Source organism: Cuculus canorus, chromosome 5 (assembly GCF_017976375.1).
Source record: "Cuculus canorus isolate bCucCan1 chromosome 5, bCucCan1.pri, whole genome shotgun sequence".
Lineage (NCBI taxonomy): Eukaryota > Metazoa > Chordata > Aves > Cuculiformes > Cuculidae > Cuculus > Cuculus canorus.
This window is the reverse complement of record NC_071405.1, coordinates 21,289,957-21,303,531: the sequence shown is the minus strand read 5'-3', so window position 1 is coordinate 21,303,531 and position 13,575 is coordinate 21,289,957.

Sequence of the window (13,575 nt, the reverse complement as noted above, 5' to 3'; positions counted from 1 at the left end):
AATAGGAAATTGGTGTACTAAAGAAATCTGACTTCTAATTCATTCTTTAGTCTTTCTTCTTAACTTTATGCATTACCACTTACTTTCTTCTTTTGGTTATGGTGGCTCATGTTCAATCCAAGTTTAAAGTAGGTCTATGCAGTTGGCTGCAAGCCCTTTATAACTTCAGTACATCTAATGACAACTCCTACTACAGTTTCCTAAATATTTAATTCTCTCTTTAATGCTCAGCATGTCTTAAATTAGCATTTATACCAGTCACCCAAAAGGAAGCATCAAGAGCTGGCGGAGACAAAACCCATCTCAGGATGCACCTACTCCTAATGACATTATTTTTATCAAATAAAGGAATTTGATAAAGCCGTATCCAGATCCTGGTATATTTTGTTTGATTCACATGATTATTTGCACAATGTTTCTTTTTAAAAATCTGTAATGGTTAATTATAATTTAGGAAGCAGAGTCAGTTGCTTTTAGGTTTAAAGAAATAAAGCACTCAGCTGTTAAATTTCAGTGGCTGCTCACTGTGAACTTTGTGTTGACCCTGCAATATATTATTCCTTGGGCTTTTTCTTAAGTCAGAGTAAAGGGATTTTATGTAACAGAGCAAGAAAATACTAAAGAACCCTTATCGAGTTTGGGTAGTGAGAGAGCTTGGGTTCAGAAAGTTCAGCTTCAATGAAGCCAGATATTTGCTGTACTGTTACACTGCAACAAAGCACAGAAACTTCATGACATAAATGTCAATAAGTAGTTACAAGGAATGCTTTCCTGAAGTTGGAATCAAAATGTTCAGTGGTCCTACAGACAAAGGCCTTGGGGTTTTTGTTCTGCTAAATCTTCTCTGGAGAACAGAGGCTAAAACAGGGTTGTGCTGAGGAAGATGCCAGGGAAAAAAACTTGTGTTTACAGAACCAGATTCTTCAGAACTGTGTTTGACCAGGACAGATCCTCCAAGTCACTGTAACTGTGTGAGAGAAATTCAGTACAATTTGTCATGGTTCATCTGCTTCATTTTAAATCTTTTCACTTACAAAATCAGAAAAATAATTATCCTTGCATCTTATATAATATTGTGAGGCAGTACTTATCAAGTTGTACTATGCCTCAGGTGACTTAAGTTTCAGTTTTGCAACATAACCATCTATGAATCCTTGTTGTATTGAGCTTAAGCCTTGGCCTATACTTGTATTATATGTCCTGTTTGTTCATTGACAAATAGATTTTGTGCTATTTGATTTGGGAAACCAAAGTTGGTCAGAAAGTGAAGAGGGCCTCATCACTCCCTTGGATACTTTTGGTAAGAGAACTTAGGATGCTGTATGGCCTTCTAAATACAGGTGAATTTTGACCATATGTCTTGTTGCAGACAGTATCTTCTAAGGACTGAAGGTATAACAGCTGTCTCGTTTTATTACCGTCCTGAAGATTAGTTAAATAACATTACGATTTTTTTAGCTGAGGAAACTAAGATAGAGATAAGAAGTTTATAGGCTCATTATTTTCTATAGAAAGTTCTGGAGTTCAAACTGTAGCAAATATTGTGCTCACATTTTGTTTATTAGACATGGGATAGGTTTCAAATTATCATGAAAGTAACATTTTTCCATCATTTACAGCTTGTCCTTAGTTTGCTGCACACGGATCCAAACAACACCTCAAAATCAGACCTCAAAATAGCACTCAATAAGCAGGAAGCATCTAACAAATAAATTCTACTTGTGTATTTATTTGACCTTGGCAATAACTCTGACCATTTAAGTGGCTTAAGCTTCAAGGCTAATATACCTTGACAGGTTATAGCTGTGGATATTTAAAGGGTTAACTTAGAAATGCAGTAAATAATATTAATCCTTCACTGTGATGTTAAATAATACAGCTGACGGGAATCAATACATATCAATATATTATAATGCATTTTTACAGTGAAATCATTTATTTTTCTTCTAACAGGGACAATTTCTTTTTGGCAAGACAGCCAAGAATCTGCAGGAGAATATATGAAGAAGATAACCAGTCAAGGCAATGACAGTTTATTATTCTCCTCCTTCATCTAACCTAGTGCATGTGAATGCAAGATTTGTGTGTGTCATTTAGCACTGCTCAAAGCCCTGGAAATTTTGTGTAGTGACTTTGAACAAAGATACCCTCTAGTGGTTACATTTTCAATACAAAATGGATATCCTTTGCTCCTCAGAATGGAGTATTTACTTAAAAACTGAACATATGAAAAGAGCATTCTCTCTTTTCCTGTGCCTCTGTATCAGCAAAGGGAAATAACCTTGGCTTTCTCTGATCTTTGACAAGTTAATTGCATTCCTTCTTTTATCACTTCAAGTACAACACTGGGACCCTTCCTTGTCTCTTGGCCCTGGTCTGGACAGATATGACAAAATTTAATCTCCTGAAATAGATGTACCATCACCTTTTGTCCTATTGTCAGTGAAAATATTTTTGTCTTTGTTTCCTTCAATATCAATAGAGAGTGGATTGTGGATAAATTATTGCAGAAATGTTTTCTACAGTTGGAGCAAAGGGCTCTCATTCAGGGCACTGGATTTTGCTCCCAGGTCTGCCAATGAATTTCACCTTTGACTAGACATTTAAACATTTCATGGCTCAGTATGAAATAGGTGTAATAATGATTTCTTCATTACAGCATTTTGCCATGCATTAATTGTATATTTTTAAATCTACTAATCTTGAGCAGAAAGAAGTACAGATACACACCACTGCCCATGGTGCCTGCTCAGAAATGAGACTTTATGAAGAAATGTAGTTGTGGATCTGTTTTAGGATATGTATATTCCTGAAATTGCCAGAGGCTTTTGTCTATCTCTGCTACATGCATAGGCAATTTGGCCCTTTCTTACCCTGGCTGAGGGAAATAATTTCAGCATTTAGAAATGCCTGAGAGAGAAAAAAGTAGTGGAAATCTTCTATCTTCAACTAACCTATTTAAAAAGTTATCATAGGAAAACACATATCCACAGGTCACTGAAGTAGCCAATGGATCGCAGTACTCAATGCCCTGCAGGTACTGTAAGGCAGCTTGATTACAACAATTTTTCACTTACTTCAGTGTACTACAAATACTAGACACATATTCCCTTAAAGAAGTCCAAGTGTAACATGTCTGTGTATAAAAATGTGAGAACTAATTTCAATTTCAAAATGCTTCATTACAAAATCTCCTTTGTATTGATAATGTAATAAAGTGAGATTGTTCGTCATAGTTTTATGAAATATTGGAGCTGACCTTTACCTTAAGAAGCAATGTGGAAGGTATGTATAGAAGGATCAGAGAACGTCATCGTATGTCAACTCCATGAGCACTAAGATAAGTGACATAACCCAGCATCAGTCCAGAAGCCATATGAGTATGTTGCTAAGCCTACACCAACAAGGCCTACTGAAAGGCTACAGTGCTTGCATGCAGCTTGTATTTTGTTTCAACACAGCAACCAAGCCTTCTCTGTAATGACTTAAAAGCCTCCAAACAGATAAGTCAAACCATTTACATACCTTTCTAAGAGGAAAATATGCACTTGAGATTCCAGACAGTTTCTGACACAGGAAAGACAGGCTGTAGCTCCTCATACAAAGATGAGGAGCTTTGGTGGATCTCCCGTAGCAGCCTCCACTTTACATTGGCAAACTCTTCTCAGCCCAATTTTATCTATGGGTCCTGAGACCTCCCTCCTTCTACTCCAACCCTAATATTTTTGTCTGAGAAGACATTGGCTTAGCCTTCAGTTATGTTTATGTTTGGGATTGGGGCTTGGGTTGAAAGAGGAAGCCAAGTGCTCCAGCTGGTGTTTGGGGCACGGAAGGGGTTTCCGAAGGACATTTCACTTTGCCGCTGACTCTTTCCTTTGGCATTCGCTCTCCTGCTCCGATCCAGCTGGAGTTCTGTTTTTCTCAACTATAATCCTACCTCTACCCCAAACTCTAGAGCTAAAGACATAGCAGTTTTTATTAAGTATCTTAGGCTTCACCCACTTCGTACTTTTTGTTGGATGAATGAGTGGGGGCAGATCACACTGTGACTTGGTGACAGTTGTCTCTCCTCATGCACCAGAAGGGAAACCAAGATCCACCATCCGGCAGCTGGGATCTTGTTGAGCACTAAGCAGGTATTTAACACTTGGATGTTTGGCTGGGAAGTTTGCTGGTGCCTGTTATAGGAACAGTGCTCTTGTGAATTCATTCCCAGACAAAACAACGTTTCATTTCAGACAGGCCACCTGAATTACTTCTTGTAACCACTGCTAGCGTCCCGGACATTGAAACCAGTGATTCCGAAGGGTGGCTTCAGAAATGAAATATTCCCAGCTTCATCATGGACACCCAGAAACCTGGTTACTAAGAAGTCCTTTAATATATTGCAACATCAATACCATCAATTATTATTTTAAGCTTCATTGCTTCCTTTTTTGCTTTTTTTTCCTTCCCCCTTTTTTTTAGTATAGGAGAACATTTCTGTTTAATAATTAATTATTAAAAATTTCAAAAATAAAAATTTATTCCTTGCAAAAAGTTGTTATGCTCTTATACTGTCTTTTAAAACATGATTAATTTGACAATTGTGATATTAAAAACCTGACTGCGTCATTTCATGTTGATGTTGCATGGGGAACATACACACTTATTTTATTACTGACATGTGCCTGGAAAAAAAACCAAACCTTCGGAAAAGGTAATTACTTGCACACTTTAAGGTTAGCATTAATAAAAATCAACATCTAAGTTATTATTAAGCCCACAGAGAAAATAATCAGTGATACTTTCAAGTGTTGTTAATATAAAATATACTAAAATGGAAGAATAATGAATTTTATCTGGAAGATACAGCAGATTCCTCATCCTTTATGACAGAGTAAAGGCCTTCAGAACTTAATGTGGCTACATCGCAATTTGAATTCTAGGAAGACAGAGAAAAGTTACTACATAAATTTTAGTCATTATGATTGCTCATCATGTTTCCATAAACGCTTCATCAAAATAATCCATTTTGTCATCGTTACTATGAAGTTTCTTTTATAAGCAGAAATAATTATGAATTTTGGGGAACTTTTCAGTTCTTTCAATTTCTCTTTTTTTTCCCACTTGTTAAAGTATCTCTGGAAGGCATTAATATGGTAACAGTATGGGAAATGGCAGAAATGTTGTTGGCACCTAACTTGCCTTTTAAGAAGTATCTCAGATTTGCTAGTTCCAAATCAAAATAATATTCCTACTGTCTTGAAAATTTCAGGTCTACCTGCCCAATCTTTATTTCTTTTATTCTGTAACGGAAATAAGCTGTTGGATGTATACAGATGATTTCACTTATTGTTGATTCAGACTAAGAATCTCATACACTTAACCTGCGAGTGGTCCCAGAAGTCAAAAAATGAGGAATTTAAGTATAGTAAAGATTTCCAAAGAAACACAATCCTGAAATACATCAGCCCTGTTTCTTATTTACATAAAGGCTCATTTACACATTCTGGCAACAGAAAGGAACCCTAAAGTGTATTTAAATAAAATTTATGCCCACTCTAAGATTTTTTATGCTGCCAGAGCTGTGTAAATTAAAATCAGGCCTGTTACATTGGTGGGGTATTTTGCTTTCCACTGTTGCAGTATGTATATATGAAAAAATATTTCTTGGTCTCTTTGTATCTTTCTACCTCCTACACTATCCTGTTCAAATATTAACACAAATCTAGGGTTTAAAAGGAAAACAATTTTTGAAGGTAGAATAGGGAAGAAAAGTTGGGATTATTCTGTTTTAAATATAAGATATATGCATTTTATGACATGCAATCAATTAAAAATGCCTTGCTTGGTTTTTTTGTTTGGTATTTGGAGGAGTTATGATGAGGCATGCTAAGTATCAGAAAGATTGGGTTTGAAGCAGGTTATGAAAGGGGTCATCTGAAAGATGGCTGGCAGAAAACCAGACCTTTAACTTTTCTTAACTGTAGAGCAGTTATGGGTGTTTCACAATGAAAAATGAAAAACGGAATGAGTCCCATTAAACATCATGGATGGGTGTTCTATTCTCTTGAGGAACATATGTTACAGAAGCAAATTTTTAAGCAGCCTTGTAGATTTGCTGTAACAGAACACGTTTGAACCTATGTCAAAAGGAGATGTTCGGTTCGTTGTTTTTAAACTGTAGTACTTCTGCCTTTAGAGTTAATTGCAGATAAATGATGACATTTCTGTTTGATTGCAGCCCAGTCCCTGGGCAAGCTGCAGATAGCACAAGTTCAAGGATTTGTACTTTCTCTCTGAGAGTCTTTTCTCTAGACCTTTTACCTGCAGTTCTGGCCTTGGCCTTGCCCCATTTAATATTTGTTTTTCCTTACACGTATGCCAAGATTACAGTGGATTCCAACCTTTCTCTCTGCAGTAAAACACTCTTGCTTTCATTACCAGTAGAACCTGAAGCCATAGAAAACAGAAGACATCTTATATCTTTAAGCAGAAACATTTTTTTTCTGAATTAACTTGTCACTAAACACAGTAGGTTCCAAGTCTGTGTTGTCCTGAAATTTCCTTGTTATTGTTTGAAACCTACAGGAATTGAGAGTCTTCTATGCTTCCTGCCAGCATGTTCATTCTGTGGGATTACTCCAGTCAACTCCCCAAGCATTGGCGATAAAGCAATGGATTTGGTTTACCACCTTCATTTGTACTCCTGTTGGAAACAGGTAAAAATCCTGACTCTGTCCTCTCTTCCTTCCTTCTCCACTTTTCCTGCATTAACTTCTGCTTTCTCCCAGTCTCTCATTATACCTGAGGCCCTGTGGGTGCACTGCATAGCTAACAGACTGTTCTGGTAAAGACTCTTGTAGGACTACTAGCTGCCCACAAAATTCAGGCACGTTTGGACAAAAAGGAAAATTTTTTCCAGCCACTGAAGTGGACAACATAGTTTCTTGGATTCAGGTATAATGAAACAGACTACCTGGGCTTTTTAACCTGTTAGTGACTGGCGTTCATCTATTGGATCAGCCAAAGATACAACAAAACTGAGATTCTTAAGGTAGAAGAAAATGATTAATAGCCAGACCAAGGGCAAAATATTCAGACATAGTTATATAAAAAAAAAGGTAGTTTTATGTGTACACATAAATCAGAAATATCTAGAATTTAGAATCCTCCTCTATCATATGAGATTATACTATGTTTCACTTAACATTAATCTGTATTTTCTTTCCTGTCTCCATTTGATCAATTGTACAAAATATTTCTTTACTCTGCTTGACCTCTAAATTCTTCTTTCATTTGCTTAAATGTTCTTCCATTTTAATCACTAACTTGATTCAAACCTACACTACTCTAAAAAACATTTAACCTGTGATACAGTTGTAGCTAATGAGTGACTAGTTTCTAGATGTTGGCTAAAAGTTCACAAGTTGTGTTTAGCATTGAAATGCTCTCTTTATCAGACAGAACAGGTGAAGATTTAGGATTGAATGACTGAGGAGCCTGGGTTCCCATACGGATTTAATGTTTGGCAAAGTTTCTAAAACTTAGTGAAATGTTTTAGATAAGCTGGTACTTCTTTTATTATACCTTTTCCAAAAAGAAAAATGTCCTGATAGATTTCCTTATGCTTTAATTTTACTTATTTTGGAAATAAATCAGCAAGAGCTATCTAGCTTATTACATAAGTAGGGTCTGTGTTCATAAGAATTTTGACTGATGGGTGGAAATTGGATTTTACTATTGATCGGATTGAGAATTATCCCTAGGATGCACTAGTCTTTTTTCAGTGCACTTCAGAATGCTTTTATGAATGATCTTGTATTATTCTCGCCTTTGCATGGGCAAAACTGAGGCACACATAAGAAAATTGTTTACTTTCTCTGTCCCTTAAGAACTTCAGAGTTCTGCTCATTGGCACACTGTTGTGCTAAGCACATCTGAGAGCAGAAAAGAGAGACACAGCCACAGGGACAACTTATAGATTCAGCAAGCCTAAGGAGCATGAAGAAACAGTGAGACTATTGATTAACTTGGTAGGTGATTTTCATTGATAGCAGCAGCCTGAGTTTTAAAGTTTCTTGTAGGCATCATAGTACAAAATAGTTACAAGCGTGTTATAAATGGAAGCATGTTGAAGTAATTTGTTGAATCTCTACAGAAAATACTTTCTAAATATGAAACAAGGATTAAAGCGTCTACATGAAATTTGAAGAGGGGATACTGAAGGTGGACCTGAAATCACTCAGGTGGATAGTTACAAACCCGCTGCAGATTCTCTCCTTGCTTCAAATCCACCAGGCCCTGTTGTATAACTCCTTTGACATTCACACACACACAAAAAGAAATAACCATCAGGCCTAAGAGAAATGTTTAAGTAATTAAGGATTTCTTCTGTCTCAGTGTCATAATAGATACTACAGCTAATACAGAATTAGCTGTAGTTTTCTGTAAATATCAGCAGATTGAGAATCGGAGTGCTGAAGGCTGAGTGTGGACCTAAAGAAGCCTGCTTATTCTTCAAAACTAATTATGATCATAGAATCATAGAATCATAGAACCATAGAATCATAGAATGAGTTGGATTGGAAGGGACTTTACAAATACTTTCAATCCTCCTGTCACTGGCAGAGATACCTCCCACCAGACCAGGCTGCTCAAGGCCCTATCCAACCTGGCCTTGAACGCTTCTAGGGATGGAGCATCCACAACTTACCTAAGCCACTTGTGGCAGTGTCTCACCATCCTCATCATGAAGAATTTCTTCCTAATTTCTTCTTCTAAGCTAAATCTTCCTCCTTTCGATGTAAAGCCATTCTCCCTTTTCCTATCACTACATGCCCTTGTGAAAAGTCCCTCCCCAGTTGTCTTGCAGACTCCCTTTGGGTGCTGGAAGGTTGCTATGAGTCCTCCACAGAGCCCTCTCTTCTTCAGGCTAAACAACTCCAGCTCACTTAGCCTGTCAGTAATATTCTAGGCAGATATTAAAAAATGGAGCTTAATAAATATATATTGTAGTGTATCCTCTGCCCAACTACAGGACTGCAAGCACTATATAAAGAGAATAAACGAAGCCCAACAGATCCAAACAAAATCTTCAAAGGCACAAATATGATTGCTATAACAGCTTTACTTTTCCAGAAGGAAATTTACTTTCTTAGCATGACAGGTGAACTCAGCCAAAATCATAACACAGTTTTGGCAGATTACCTTGTTTACAATGTGTTTGTTCTGATACTAAAACTGAATTGTCACCACCTTATGGCAACAGTCGATATTCCTTGAAAGTGTACAGTTTCCTCCTTGACAATAAACACAGCATCAAAATACTTGAGAATGCAAGACTTTACAGGTCAAGATTAAATACTAGGGACCTATATGAACTAAATAGAAGTGGATAGAAAGACTACATAGTGGTTTAGACTCTCAATCCTTCATTGATTTAACAATATCTGGCTAGATCTCTGCAAGCCAGACTTGCGTATATAGCACTTGCACAAAGGAGTCTGGCAATTCATGCAGAAAGGAGGTGTATGGCAAGGGGAAACTTCCCTGTGCAGGATTGAAACCGCTAACCTGGCTCACTGTGTCAAACTGCTGAAAACCTAATGGATTCAGAGCCCAGTCAGCATGCTTTTGGAGACCTAAATGTTCATTACCTCTTATTACAAACACACCTTCTTAGTAGGGCAAAGATATTTTGTGATATTGAGCAGAACCAGAAATCAGATCTCTAACGACAATGTTTATACATTTACTACAAGGGTCATTTCCCCTTGTAGAATGCACAACTCATTTTCCCTGATGCATGACATCTTATACCTTCATAAACATCTCTCTTTTACTGTAGTCCAAGTGAAGTCATTCACCTGAGTCAATATATCTGACACAATTAATTGAAATAAATCTATAAATCTTGAACAGCTGCAGCTTTTTGGGAAAAAAATGCTTTATGGAGACAGATCTATTGTCACCCCCTGCACAGTCACATTTTCACCTGCACACATAAACACAGAGACACTCATCATATATGACTCTGTAGCCATTCTCAATAGCATTCACTCCACATTAAACCACCTGTCAAAACAGCAATTTAATTAGGTTAAGCTGTTTGGCTTTGTTAAAAGGTTTTACTGTACTCTGTTGTCCTTGCTATAAAATTAATAGCTTGACCAACTTCTGAGGGGACAGGTTTTTGCACTTGTGCAAGTCAAATTAAAGCCACCTTTGCCAAGCAGGATAAAAAAAAATAGTCTTGGTGTCTGAAACTTTGAAAGAAACACTTCATTTATTATAATATTTTCCTAGTGCCAAAATACAATAATGTAAAGAAATGTGATTGCAGCTGCAAAGAAGCCAAGACTGTAACATGGAGCACATGTCATCCTTCCAGTTTGTAGGGCAGCTGCAAGTCAATAAAGATATCAAAGAAACTTGCACTTTACTCCACACAACTTATTTGTTGTCCATGTCACTGAGGAAGATGTAGAGTCTCTTCGCTTTGCTGTAATGCCTCTTACACTTGGGTAAGTCTCATTCCTGTGGCTGTCAAGGTAACTTTGTGCTGGACTTGTGAATCAGAAGTTCCCTGAATACCAGCTTATCACCACAATCCTGGTGATACTGACCTGTCAGGATAACTTTTTTTATCAAGTGAAAACACTGAAAAAAAAGGATGGCTGAGAAAAAGGGAGTGGTACAAGGCTGTGTTTACATTCTGGTAGCTTCTAAGGAACACAGGCTCCTGCCTGCAGAGGTAGCCTTATTTCAGTGGGAGCAAATACTTCCAGATTCCCATGTCACTCATTCTAACTTGATCTGCCCGATTTCCTTCAAGCTTGTAGGGTTCTAAAATATATAATTGGAGAAACTCTTGCATTTACTATGGTAATTAATACTGATGGCACTTCCTAATACTCTTATCACTGTACTATGCTGAAGGGCTATTTAATATTCAGGCCAGGTTCTACAAACTTATTAAAAAATTAACACAGTCCCTGAGGCTATTACAATCTAATTAAGACACAGTTATGAAAGAGATGATCAAATAAAGTTTACCTGGAAATGCATATGCAGGTTTTTAATTTTTTTTTCTTTTAGTTTTGTACTAAGTGATTACTTATATGCATTGAGTAGTAAGATTTTGGCCAATTTATTTATTTTTATAGTACCTGTATGGTGTCAAAGTATTTTTGTCTGAATCATAACATCTATTGGTGTTTCAATAACATAAAAATAGAAAGAATGGAAAGAAGGAAAAACAACCTATCATTAACAAGAATTTGTCTCCTGATCTAATTTACCCATGGATTTTTTTTCCTTTTTCTTGAAAAAAATCTTTTTTAACTGTTAGTTTGGTCTCAGTGCTCACAGTAGAGTAAGCCACTTGGCATAAGATGAATTAACTATGTCTTATCAACAACGAATTTCAAACATATATTACTCTCTAATACTTAAATCTGCACACAGAAAGACTATCCTGAAGTGTACTTATCCTACAATACATAATTTAGGTCAGGCTTCAAACATATCTGAAAGGCTTAGTGTATGAAATCTTGAATTGTAACTTCTACTTCAAATTAAATATTGTCCACCTTCAGTACAGTCATGAAATAAGCTGATCAAATTTCTTCTGGTTCTCTGGATGCATTTTCACTGAGACACTTTGTTTTTATCATTCAGTGTAAGCCAATATCAGTCAGCATTTTGCCATCTTCCTTCCAAAATCAACAGAAACTGGTTTGGAATAAGTCACCTACATTTTATTCTTTCTTTTTAAAAACTAAAATGCAACATTTTTTATTTCTACTAGCTTTTCTTCCAAGTTTCCTTTTCTTTATTTTTTTCTCTATTATTTTTATTTTCTGTAAATTGGCATGAGATAAGTGAAGTATGTCTTTAATTTGCAGGCTCATATTACACTTCCATATGTGGGTTTTTTAAAAGCTTTTCTGGCTCTCCGATGTTGCTCTAGCTGAGCAGAAGCTGCGGTTTACAAAGAATGCTCTCTGGAATGTGCAGTCAGTAGTAACTCTACAATATCTATATACCTACTAGTTCTTTTTCTGATCACCATAAAATGGCATGCAAGTAATTTCTTTTTTATTTTATTCATAATTCTACTTAGCTGATATCAGTTTTCTGGGTGCAAGTGTAGCTATAATGCATCAAGTTGATTTCATTGCTTTTAGGCATTTACTCTTGTTTTATTTGCTGTAGAGTGGCTGAGCTCTTTCTGCTTTGCAGAGTATTACTTGCAGACTTCTACTCTAGGACTTCCCATTTATTTTTCTTTGTTTGTTTTGAAAATATTAATTTAATTCAGTTTGATACAACAGCTAATAGGAACTTGCAGAGAAAAAATCTCCCCTCATGCTCCTAAGCATACGCTATTGCAGTTTACCTTGTGTCAGGTCCAATGACCACGCAGCTACAGGACAAGTTGACTCAATAGAGTCGGAGTGAGCTGACTCAATAGAAAGACAAGTACAAAAATGTTCTAATACTTTTGCTGAGCAACATACCCTCAAAGACTTTAGTTTCTGTAAGTCTTTCTAAAATTTTGTAATCTCTGTACCTTTTTTATTGAAGAGATTTCCTGCAGACTTCCTGCAGATTTCCTGCAGATTTTCCTGACAGCACAGTGAAAGTGCCAACTGCATCTCTCCTTGACCTGACCTGCCAGCATGATGTACACTGCACATACTAGTCACAGTGGAGATGTCCTTAAGTTTGCCACACATTCTGCCTTGTTCTTTAGTATCCAAGTGTGCACCACCCAAAATTTCTGTCTAAGACCGTCAAATTCTCCAGGTAGAGAGGTTTTGGACTCCCGTTCTCAGGATGCATCTCATTTTTTCACTGTTGAAAATCAGAAAACAATGGCTAAACTTCTGTTTTATTGCTACTCTTTTGCTGCACTCTGGTTTCAAAGCAAGCAATTTATTTCAGTACATGATGGGAGATGATATGATGGAGAGCAGCCCTGCAGAGAAGTACTTGGGGGTGCTGGTTGATGAGAAGCTCAACATGAGCCAGCAATGTGAGCTCACAGCCCAGAAGGCCAACTGTATCCTGGGCTGCATCAAAAGAAGCGTGGCCAGCAGGGCGAGGGAAGTGACTCTGCCCCTCTATTCCTCTCTTGTGAGACATCTGGAATACTGTGTCCAGTTCTGGAATCCTCAGTGTAAGAAGGATATGGAGCTGTTGGAATGGGTCCAGAGGAGGGCTACAAAGATGATCAGAGGGCTGGAGAACCTTTCCTACAAGGAGATGCTAAGAGAGTTGGGCTTGTTCAGTCGGGAGAAGAGAAGGCTCAGAGGAGATCTTATAGTGACCTTCCAGTACCTGAAGGGGGCCTACAAGAAAGCTGGAGAGGGGCTATTCACAAAGGCTTGTGGGGATAGGATGAGGGGGAATGGGTACAAATGGGAGAGGGGCAGATTTAGACTAGACATCAGGAAGAATTTCCTCACCATTATGGTTGTGAGGCCCAGGCAGAGGTAGCCCAAGGAGGCTGCGGAAGCCCCATCTCTGGAGTTGTTCAAGGCCAGGTTGAATGGGGCCTTGGGCAGCCTGATCTAGTGGGATGTC